The following is an 11,024-nucleotide window of genomic DNA, read 5'->3' on the forward strand; positions in this document are numbered from 1 at the left end:
TCCTTACACAGGTCCTTGTGCTTTGCGCCACCTGTGCTTAACTGCTACACTAACACCGGACTCCCAATTTTTTTTTTTTTCCTCCAGGGTTATTGCTGGACTCGGTGCCTGCACCATGAATCCACCGCTCCTGGAGGCCATTTTTCCCCCTTTTTGTTGCCCTCGTTGTTGCAGCCTCATTGCGGTTATCATTGCCATTGTTGACGTTGCTTTGTTGTTGTATAGGACAGAGAGAAATGGAGAGAGGAGGGGGAGACAGAAAGAGAGGGGGAGAGAAAGATAGACACCTGCAGACCTGGTTCACCACCCGTGAAGCGACTCCCCTGCAGGTGGTGACCCGGGGTTCGAACCAGGATCCTTACGCCGGTCCCTGCGCTTTGCACCACGTGCGCTTAACCCACTGCGCCACCGCCCGACCCCCCAATTTTTTTTTTTTTTTAGCCAGAGCATTGCCCAGTTCTGGATTAAGGCAGTGTGGGGATAGGACTTCAGCGACTCAGGCATAAGATTCTCTTTGCATAACCATTATGCTATCTGCCTCTGCCCCCAATTTCACTTTCTAAAAATATTTATTTATTTATTTATTTATTAATGGATACAAATTGAGAGGGGAGGGAGAGATAGAGAGAATGAAACAGAGAGAGATATCTGCAGCCCTGCTTCGCCCCTCATGCTTTCCCCCTGCAGGTGGGGACCAGGAGTTTGAACCCAAGTCCATTAAGTGCACTGTAATGTGTGTACTTACCCAGGTATACCATCACCTGGTTACCGTACCATTTCTGACAGCCTGCCTCAGTAGCTCAAAAGGGAGAAGCTAGGCTCTGTGGGCCATGGCCAGGTGGATGGGAAGTCTAGTAAGGTTGGGCTGGGGACATTTTGCAAGGAGAGTTGCACAGAAATCCAGTAACAGAGCAGGGCAAGTGTCATGGGGTAAAGGGCCAGGGAAAGACATGGAGGAGCTGGAGTGAGGCTTGAGGGGGTAAAAGCATGGCCTCTTCCTACAAGGGGAGAGGGCAGTAGCACTGCCACCTCCTCCCTCTGTCCTGCAGGGGGATCTGGAGGAAGGAGCTAGACAGGGAGGATGGAGGCTCCAGGGTGGAGTAAGAGGGGTGAGTTCAGGTCAAGCCTTTCACCCTAATGTGCCTCAGTTCTCTCCCAGCTGTTAAACAGGGCTCTTGGTTCTTCCCAGGCAGTTAATGAGTGTTTACAAAAGAGCTTGGAGATCCTCAGATCTCAGCTGGGCCACCACTACAAGTTATAAAGCTCAATAAGGGCTGAGTGTTGTTTGGAGAGGGGAGGAGCAAGGGGAAGAGTGAAACAGACTGCTCTAACAAACTAAGGAGAAAACCAAGCTGAGAGAGAAGAACAAGCCTCAGCTGCCACAGGATATCCTTGTGCCCAAGGATGGAGGTCACGCACCCCTGTACTACTAACCATCACCAAAGGCTGGCCTCCAGCTAGCTGGAGGCAGAACCCAGACTAGCAGCTGGTCTTCATTAACTCCAGCTTTTTCTCACCCCCACCATGAACCGCAGCTTCTACAGGCCTGGGCGAGAGGGGGCTGCCCTAGCCCGACCTTGCAGCTGACTCTAGGGGGTGGAGGGGGAACCTCACCAAAGAACAAGTTACCAGCTGAAAATAAAGTTGAAGCAAGACTCCCTTTTCCCAGTGGGAGCAAGGAGAGAAAGAGGGAAGAAAGGAGTGTAGGGGTGAGGGTGGAGGTGGGGGAATTTAGGGCAAACAGCAGGCAGTGAAGTCAGCTGGATTGAGGCCCAGAAACCCCCGCGCCCTGGGGCCAAGTCTTACTTGAGCTTTGCTTTCAGCTTGAGTCTTGGCTAGGCCCCAAACTAGGGAAGGCCCTGGCTGCCCCTTTTCGCCTCCCTACCCCCACCCTTATTAAATACACATTTTATCTCTCAGCATCTTCATTATCTTAACTGAAGGAGACAAGCAGTGGATGGCGGCAGCAGAGAGCGTCAGGAGAGGGGGGCGGGTGTGGGGAGCAGGCGCACCCTTGTTATAAAGTGCTGATCTAGCTCTTTCAGGCAGTGTGGGAAACAGAGGAGGGATCAAAGGGAATGAGGCTGATTCAGAACTCAATTAGGGCTTTTTGAAAAAAAAAAAAAAAAAAAAGCTGGCTCTCTCCCTTCCAGTCTTCAGACAGCCTCTATCCAGGCCCCTTGCACCCAATTAGCTTCTACTGCCAGTGCCTTGGGGCTGGGGTTGAAAATCAAGGGGGGGGCCCAGAGGGTACACTTTCTGTCTGTACAGAATGCACCTGAGAAGAGGGGAAATTGGACAGTTTGTTTGCAGCTTGAAAGAGAATGTCTTAGCACCTCATTTTGCAAGAGGAACCTGTGATCACCCCCCCACCCCAAAGTTGACTGGGAAATCAAAGGTGAATTCTTCAAGTTTCTAAAGTCTGTGGGGACGCATGGTGACATCTAGATCAAGACCCTTGGGGCTGGGCAGTGGTGCACCAGGTTAAGCACACACACATAGTGTACGAAGCGCAAGGACCCACTCAAGGATTCCGGTTCGAGCCCCCCAGTGAAGCAGGTCTGCAGGTGTCTGTCTGTCTCCCTCTCTATCTTCCCCTCCCCTCTCTCTGTCCTCTCCAAAAAAAAAAAAAAATAGGGACCCTTTTCAGCTGACAGGTAGGACTCTTCAAAAAGCTCCATGACCAACTGACCTGTGACCAGGCCCAGGCTCACTTTGTAAGAAGGGATACCCTTCCTTCACAGGAGTCTGCTCTACCTCAGAGCAGAACTACCAGCAGTGTTTGCCTCTGGATTGACCGAGCACTTCTCAGGATGGAGACAAAGGCAGCGGAGTTCACTTATCTGGTTCCTGCAACAATTGTTTATTGAATCTGTATCAGGTGTGGGCACTGTGTGAAGTGCTGGAGCCGACTGCAAAAGTTTGTAACATCTCCACTGTCATTCATCCTGTCTCCTTCAGTATTCAGGGGACTGAGACACCTAGACAGGCACATATCTCAACAGGTTTTTCTTTATCTTTATTGCTACCAGGGTTGTCTGTGTGGCTTGGTGCCGGCATTTTGAATCCACCGCTCCAGGTGGCCATTTTTTTTTCTTTTTTATTATCTTTTACTTATTTATTGAAGAGACAGCCAAAAATCAAGAGGGGAGGGGATGATAGAGAAGGAGGGAGAGAGAGAGAGACACCTGCAACACTGCTTCACCACCTGCAGGTGGGGACTGGAGGCTCAAACATAGGTCCTTGTGCATTGTAACGTGTACGCTCAAACAGGTGCACCACCACTGGCCCCACTTTTTTCTTTCTATTATATTTGATAGGACAGAGAGAAATTGAGAGGGAAAGGGAAGACAGAAAGGGAGAAAGATAAGATACCTGTGCTTCACCACTGGTGAAGCTTCCCTTCTGCAGGTGAGGAGCAAGGACTTGAACCCAGCTCCTTGATGGCACATGGTGATATGTGTTTAACCAGGTGTGTCACCACCTAGCCCCTTCAACAGGTATTTTTTAAAAATAATTTATTTATTTTTTCATGAGAAAGATAGAAGAGAAAGAACCAGCTATCACTCTGGTACATGTGCTGCCAGGGATCGAACCCAGGACCTCATGGTTGAGAATCCAATGCTTTATCTAATGTGCCACCTCCTGGACCACCCTCAACACGTATTTAAAAAAAAACAAACTACAAGCCCTCTGACCTGGGGGTGGCACAGTGGCAAAGAGTGGTGGATTTGCAGGCATGAAGTCCCAAGGTCAAGCTCTGGTATTGCATATACCAATGAAGCTCTGGTTCTCTCATTAATAAACAAATCTCTATTATTTTAAAAGATGTATTTATTGGGGCTTGGCAGTGGTATACCTAGTAGAGTGCACAGGACTCAGGTTCAAACCACTAATGAAGCTGTGCTGCAGATCTCCCTCTACTGCTCCCTCTCTAGCCTCCCCTTCTTTCTCAATTCTTGTCTCTATCAAAAATGTAAGAAAAAAATGTGACTGTGGACAGGGGTAGATAGCATAAGGAATATACAAAGAGACTGTCATGCCTGAGGCTCCACCGTCCTTGCACCATCATAAACCAGCCCTGAGCAGTGCTCTGGTTAACAAAATAGAAAAAGGGCGGGGGTCGGGCAGCGGTGCACCTAGTTAGTGCGTATGTTACAGTGCGAAAGGACCAGGATTCAAACCCCTGGTCTCCACCTGCAGGGGGAAAAGCTTCATGAGTGGTGAAGCAAGTTTGTAGGTTGTCTCTCCCCTTCCTTTTAAAAAATATTTATTTATTTATTCCCTTTTTGTTGCCCTTGTTTTATTGTTGTCATTATTATTGTTGTTATTGATGTCATTGTTGTTGGATAGGACAGAGAGAAATAGAGAGAGGAGGGGAAGACAGAGACGTGGAGAGAAAGATAGACACCTGCAGACCTGCTTCACCGCCTGTGAAGTGACTCCCCTGCAGGTGGGGAGCCGGGGGCTCGAACTGGGATCTTTATGCCGGTCCTTGTGCTTTGTGCCACCTGTGCTTAACCCGCTGCGCTACCACCTGACTCCAATATTTTATTTTTGAGAGAGATGCAGACAGAGAGAGAGAGAGACAGAGAGAAAGAAATACCAGAGCACTGCTCAGCTCTGGCCTACGGTGGTGTGGGGGATTGAACCTGGGATTTTGGTGCCTCAGGCATGAGAGTCTGTTTGCATAAATGTTATACTATCTCCCCTGGCCCCTCTGTCCCCCTTCCTCTCAATTTCTGGCTATGTAATAAATAAATGAAGATAATAAAAAAAAAGAGAGAGGGGGAGTCGGATGGTGGCGCAGCAGGTTAAGCACACGTGGCGCGAAGTGCAAGGACCGGTGTAAGGAACCCGGTTCGAGCTCCTGGCTCCCCACCTGCAGGGGAGTCACTTCACAGGCAGTGAAGCAGGTCTGCAGGTGTCTATCTTTCTCTCCCCCTCTGTCTTCCCCATCTCTCTCCATTTCTCTCTTCCCTATCTAACAACAACGATATCAATAACAACAACTACTACTACAATAACAATTAAAAACAAGGGTAACAAAAAGGGAAAATAAATACATTTAAAAATTAAAAAAAAAGAGAGATAAAGAAATATGGCTGCCAGGTGCAGTGGATTAATCATGAAGATACCAGTGGTAATACTGGAGACAAAAATATTTATGGGGAGTTGGGTGGTAGCACAGTGGGCTAAACACATGTGGCACAAAGCGCAAGGACTGGAGTAAGGATCCTGGTTCAGCCCCTGCTCCCCACCTGCAGGGGAGTCGCTCTACAAGCAGTGAAACAGGTCTGCAGGTGTCTATCTTTCTCTCCCCCTCTCTGTCTCCCCCTCCTCCCTCCATCTCTCTCTGTCTTATCCAACAACGATGACATCAATAACTACAACAATAAAACAAGACAATAAAAGGGAATAAATATTTATGAAAGAACCAAAGCATCATCTTGGCACATGTGATGCCAGGGGTCCATGCTTTAATATAATGCCCTATCCCCTGCACCACCATTATCTTTTTGTCACCAGGGTTCTCACTGAGGCTGTGCCTGTATAGTTCCATCACTTCCAAAGGCTCTTTCTTCCTTCCTTTCTTTCTTTCAAATATTTATTTATTCCCTGTTGCTGCCCTTGTTTTATTATTGTAGTCATTATTGTTGTTGGATAGGACAGAGAGAAATGGAGAGAGGAAGGGAGCCGGGATCCTTAGGCTGGTCCTTGCACTTTGTACCACCTGTGCTTAATCTGCTGCATTACCACCCGACTCCCCTTTTTGCTTTTTTGTTACCGGAGCACTATTCAACTCTGGCTTATGGTGGAGCGGGGGACTGAACCTGGGACTTCAGAGCCTCAGACATGAGAGGCCGTTTGCATAACCATTATGCTGTTGACTCTCTGCCCCCCTTTTCTTTTCTCTTAATAGTGACAAAGATAGAGAGGAAGAGAGATGGAACAACACCTGCAGCACTGTCCCACCACTTGCAAAGCTCCTTCCCTGCTAGTAGGAACCAGAGGCTTGAACTCAGGTCCTGGGGACTGAGGACAAGTTCAAGCTACCCACTGAGCCAATACCTGGCTTCAAGAAATCTTTTTTTTTTTTTTTTGAGCACTGGCTTATGGTGGTACAGGGGGCTGAACCTGGGACTTTAGAGCCTCAGGTATTCAGTCTCTTTGTGTAACCATTATGCTGTCTACCCCTACATCTTTTATTACTATAATTGGATAGGACAGAGAGAAATTGAGAGGAGGGGAAGACAGAGGGGGAGAGATAGACACCTGTAGACATGCTTCACTGCTTATGAAATGACTCCCCTGCAGGTGAGGAAATGGGCTCAAACTGGGATTCTTGTTTCACACGCTGTGTGTTTAACCCAGTGGCACTACCACCGCCTACACCGCCTACCCCACCATCTTTTTTTTTTTTTTTAGGTAGGACAGAGAGAAATGGAGAGAGGAGAGGAAGACAGAGAGGGGGACAGAAAGACAGACACCGGGAGTCGGGCAGTAGCGCAGCGGGTTAAGCGCACGTGGCGCAAAGCGCAAGGACCGGCGTAAGGATCCTTGTTCAAGCCCCCGGCTCCCCACCTGCAGGGGAGTCGCTTCACAGGCGGTGAAGCAGGTCTGCAGGTGTCTTTCTCTCCCCCTCTCTGTCTTCCCCTCCTCTCTCCATTTCTCTGTCCTAACAATGACATCAATAACTAAATAAAATTAAATAAATAAAATTAAATTTAAAAAATTAAAAAAAAAGAAAGACAGACACCTACAGACCTGCTTCACCACCTGTGAAGTGACACCCTGCAGGTGAGGAGCCGGGGGCTCCAACCATCTACATCTTTTTTTTTTTTTTCCTCCAGGGTTATTGCTGGGCTCAGTGCCTGCACCATGAATCCACTGCTCCTGGAGGCCATTTTTCCCCCTTTCTGTTGCCCTAGTTGTTGCAGCCTCGTTGCGGTTATTATTGCCATTGTTGATGTTGCTTTGTTGTTGGATAGGACAGAGAGAAATGGAGAGAGGAGGGGAAGACAGAGAGAGAGGGGAGAGAAAGATAGACACCTGCAGACCTGCTTCACCGCCCGTGAAGCGACTCCCCTGCAGGTGGGGAGCCGGGGGCTGGAACCGGGATCCTTACGCCGGTCCTTGAGCTTTGCGCCACGTGCGCTTAAGCTCAAGCACTGCGCCACCGCCCGACTCCCCCACCTACATCTTTTAAAAAACATTTTAGGGGGCTGGGTGGTAGCGCACCTGGTTAAATGCACATAGTTCCAAGTGGAAGGACGGTGCAAGGATCTCAGTTCAAGCCCCACCCCCCCACCCCGGCTCCCCACCTGCAGGGTGGAGTTGCTTCAAAAGCGGTAAAGCAGATCCCTAAGTATCTATTTCTTTCTCCCCTCTCTCTATTACTCTCTCCTATCCAACAACAGTAGGAACAATGGAAAAAAGATGGCTGCCAGGAATAGTGGATTCACGGTGCAAGCACTGAGCCCCAGCAATAACCCTGGAGGCAGAAAACTAAATGAGAGGTATCTGAGCACTGCCCAAGCTGTGGCTTATGGTGGTGCTGGGGATTAAACCTGGGAACTTTTGCATAACCACTATGCTGTCTCCTCCTCCACCTATTAACAAACCTTTACTTTTTTTTTTTTTTTTTTTGTAAAAAGGAAACACTGACAGAAACCACAGGGTAAGAGGGGTACGACTCCACACAATTCCCACCCCCAGAACTCCGTATCCCATCCCCTCCTGATAGCTTTCCTATTCTTTATCCCTCTGGGAGTATGGACCCAGGGTCACTATGGGATGCAGAAGGTGGAAGGTCTGGCTTCTGTATTTGCTTCCCTGCTGAACATGGGTGTTGACAGGTCGATCCATACTCCCAGCCTCTTTCCCTAGTGGGGTGGGGGCTCTGGGGAAGTGGGGCTCCAGTACACATTGGTGGGATCATCTGCCCAGGGCCCAGGGAAGTCTGGTTGGCATCATCTTAGCATCTGGAACCTGGTGGCTGAAAACAGTTAACATATAAAGCCAAACTGTTGACTAATGAACCTAAAGGCTGGCATGGTTCAGATGAAGAGTTGGGGGAGGGGTTCTCCATTTTGTAGCTAGTAGGCCTATTTTAGTTATATTCCTAAGGGCCCATGACTATACTAGTTTTTTTTTTCTGAGCCTGACATCTCATATGCAGGTGGTTCCAAGTTATTGTCTGGGGAGATGATGTCATGGCTGCAAAAAGAACCAGAAAGCTGGATCAGGGAATAGCTCCCAAATATGGGGAAGGTGTATAGATATTGTTTACTGTAAACAACATCAATTTGATCTGATCTGGGGCCCCATATTCAGTTTAAGAGCCTATGTGACCTCTGTATCCCTGTAGATCTAAGCTCACATTCTGTGATTATGAGTAGGAACGTTCCAAGCTGCCCCAATTTCAGGACCCATCTTCCTCAGGTGGAACACAGAGCATGTTGTCCAGCCTTCTCCCTTCGGAGGATGGAACATTCTCTGCCGCTGTTGATCCACGTTGAGGGCAAGGCCTTATGGGGGCCCACAAAGGCGTCTATTGTGTTGTTCCTGATAGAGATGACCAGTAGCAATGGAGAGAGGGATTTATTCGAGGTCTAGGCCCATCATGTCTGTTTGGGAATCTCAGGACTCCCCGACTAGGGCCACCACTGATGGGGTGGAAATAAACCTTTAAAAAGATCTTGACACAAGGATCCCAGTTCGATCCCCTGGCTCCCCACCTGCGGGGGGGGGGGGTCACTTTATAGGTGAAGCAGGTCTGCAGGTGTCCATCTTTCTCTTCCCCTCCTCTCCATTTCTGTCCTATCCAACAACGACATCATAATCAACAACAACAAATACAACAATAAAACAAGGGCAACAAAAGGGAATAAATAAAAAAAAAATCTTGGAAGTCCTATCTCATTTCCTCTTATTGGTGTATCTTTTTTTTGCCTCCAGGGTTACTGTGGGGGCTCAGTGCCTACACTACAAATCCACTGCCCCTGGAGGATATTTTTCCTTATTATTGTTATTGCCATCATTGTTGTTGTATAGGACAGAAAAAAATCAAGAGGAGGGGAAGACAGAGAGGGAAAGGTAGACACTACAGACTTCCTTCACTGCTTGTGAAGTGACCCCCCTCCCACACACACACAGGTGGGGAGCTTGGTGCTTAAACCAGGATCCTTACACTGGTCCTTGTGCTTCATGCCATGTGTGCTTAATCCACTGTGCTACTGCCCAGCCCCCCCTTCTTTTTAAATAGTATCTATTTATTGAATAGAGATAGCCAAAAACTGAAAGGGAAGGGGGAAACAGGGAGAGAGGCAGATACCTGCAACACTGCTTCACCACTTGCAAAGCTATCCCTCTGCAAGTGGGGGGCTCAAGCCGTGTCCTTGTGCATTGTAATATGGGTGCTCAAACTGGTGTGTTCTCATGCTTGTGGGTCCAATGCCTTACCTACTGTGCCACCTTCCAGGTCATTATTGATATACATATATATATATTGTTTTTTTAATATTTATTCCCTTATTGCCCTTGTTTTTATTGTTGTAGTTATTATTGTCGTCATTGTTAGATAGGATAGAGAGAAATGGAGAGAGGAGGGGAAGACAGAGAGGGGGAAAGACACCTGTAGACCTGCTTCAACGCCTGTGAAGTGAACCCCCTGCAGGCGGGGAGCCGGGGACTCGAACCAGGATCCTTTCGCCGGTCTTTGTGCTTTGCGCCACCTGCGTTTAACCCGCTGTGCTGCCACCCGACTCCCACCAACACTTTTTGAGCTCTGCGTACCCTGGACCTCACACACACACTTGCCAGTTATCTAGCCACAGACAAGTCTTCACTGAGCCAGAAATATCAGTGGCAGCTTGGGCTGTAACTCACACCAATATTATTGTCTCTATGTTCTTTCCATGGCAATTCCCACCAACACTCTATGAAGTTTAATCCGTTTCTCTGAAGGAAAAAAAAATTAACCAGGATATAGATACACACCCTACCACTTTCAAGAGTAAGAATGTAGGTCAGCATCTTTGCCACCACTCTATGTAAAACAGCCTGTGATCTTGGCAAAAGCTAGTAACCACAAGCCGATCCCATCCCACCAAATATCTATCACCTTCCCAGAGTTCCCAGCTTCAGTGAGAAAAGCCAGCAAGAAAAGGACTTTCTTCCTTCTCTCAATCTGCTCCCTGGCTGTCTGAATTACACTTAAAATTTTACTGACAAACATACATCAGCTTTTACTCCCACAAGGGCAGCGGAAGCCAAGCAGGAACTCTAAGTCTGCTTCACGCATCACTGACGGAACCAACCCTGTTCCAATTGCTGAAGTCTTAAGAGCAGCAATGACCTAGAAATTGGCAGTAGGGGGAGAACTGAAGGGAAAAGCAACTAAAACCAGTGTTCAGAAAACCCTATTTCCAAATAGCAGGGGGAAGGAAATCTGGCCCCCTTGAATCTGCAAATGTGATCTTGGCTTGGAGCCATGGAGGATATACGCAGCCCCAACTGCGAGTCAAGCCATGTTCCTAACTCAGGCTCTACAGTTAAGAGGAAGGCGCCAAGCCTCAAACACAACGAGGTGGGGAGGCTGCTCCTTTCTGGGCAGGATCCTACTGTGGACACAGAACAGACAGCAGCTGCCCACAGTGTGGAAATAAAATGTAAAGCAGTCACGTCTCTTAAGGCTGCAGCATCCAATAAAACAATTTAAATCAAGCCTCGCATCTGTTCTCAATCCCATTCAGTCTCTGCTTTCCATCAGCCTTCGGACAATCTTTGCAATTATGTTATTAACCCTTATAGGCCCACTTTCCAAGATTCTAGGTATGGAACTGTGTTCCCTGTTCCCAAATCATCTGCAGAGGGAATAACTGCTCAAATAAAGGAGTGTGAGGGTGAGAATGACATTCAGACTAATGGAGTCTGCTACACACACCAGTGGGTAGTGTTCATTTCAGAGGGCTCTCTCTCTGTGTTCCTCTGTACCATACCACCTGCTGTAGCCCAGATCA

The 11,024-nt window shown here is 48.1% G+C and overlaps 1 long non-coding RNA gene across 3 annotated transcripts in view; it reads left to right on the forward strand.

Annotated features, from left to right (window-relative positions):
- LOC132541941 (uncharacterized) overlaps positions 1–11,024 on the forward strand; it is a 28,924-nt gene that overhangs the window by 7,541 nt on the left and 10,359 nt on the right. The window contains exon 3 of one of the 3 annotated variants that reach the window (XR_009553046.1): positions 2,272–2,398. The exons of the other annotated variants lie outside the window; for them this stretch is intronic. This is a non-coding gene — a long non-coding RNA (uncharacterized LOC132541941). The remainder of the gene's footprint in view (positions 1–2,271; positions 2,399–11,024) is intronic. 3 annotated transcript variants of the gene reach the window in all.

This window comes from Erinaceus europaeus, chromosome 12 (genome assembly GCF_950295315.1).
Source record: "Erinaceus europaeus chromosome 12, mEriEur2.1, whole genome shotgun sequence".
Lineage (NCBI taxonomy): Eukaryota > Metazoa > Chordata > Mammalia > Eulipotyphla > Erinaceidae > Erinaceus > Erinaceus europaeus.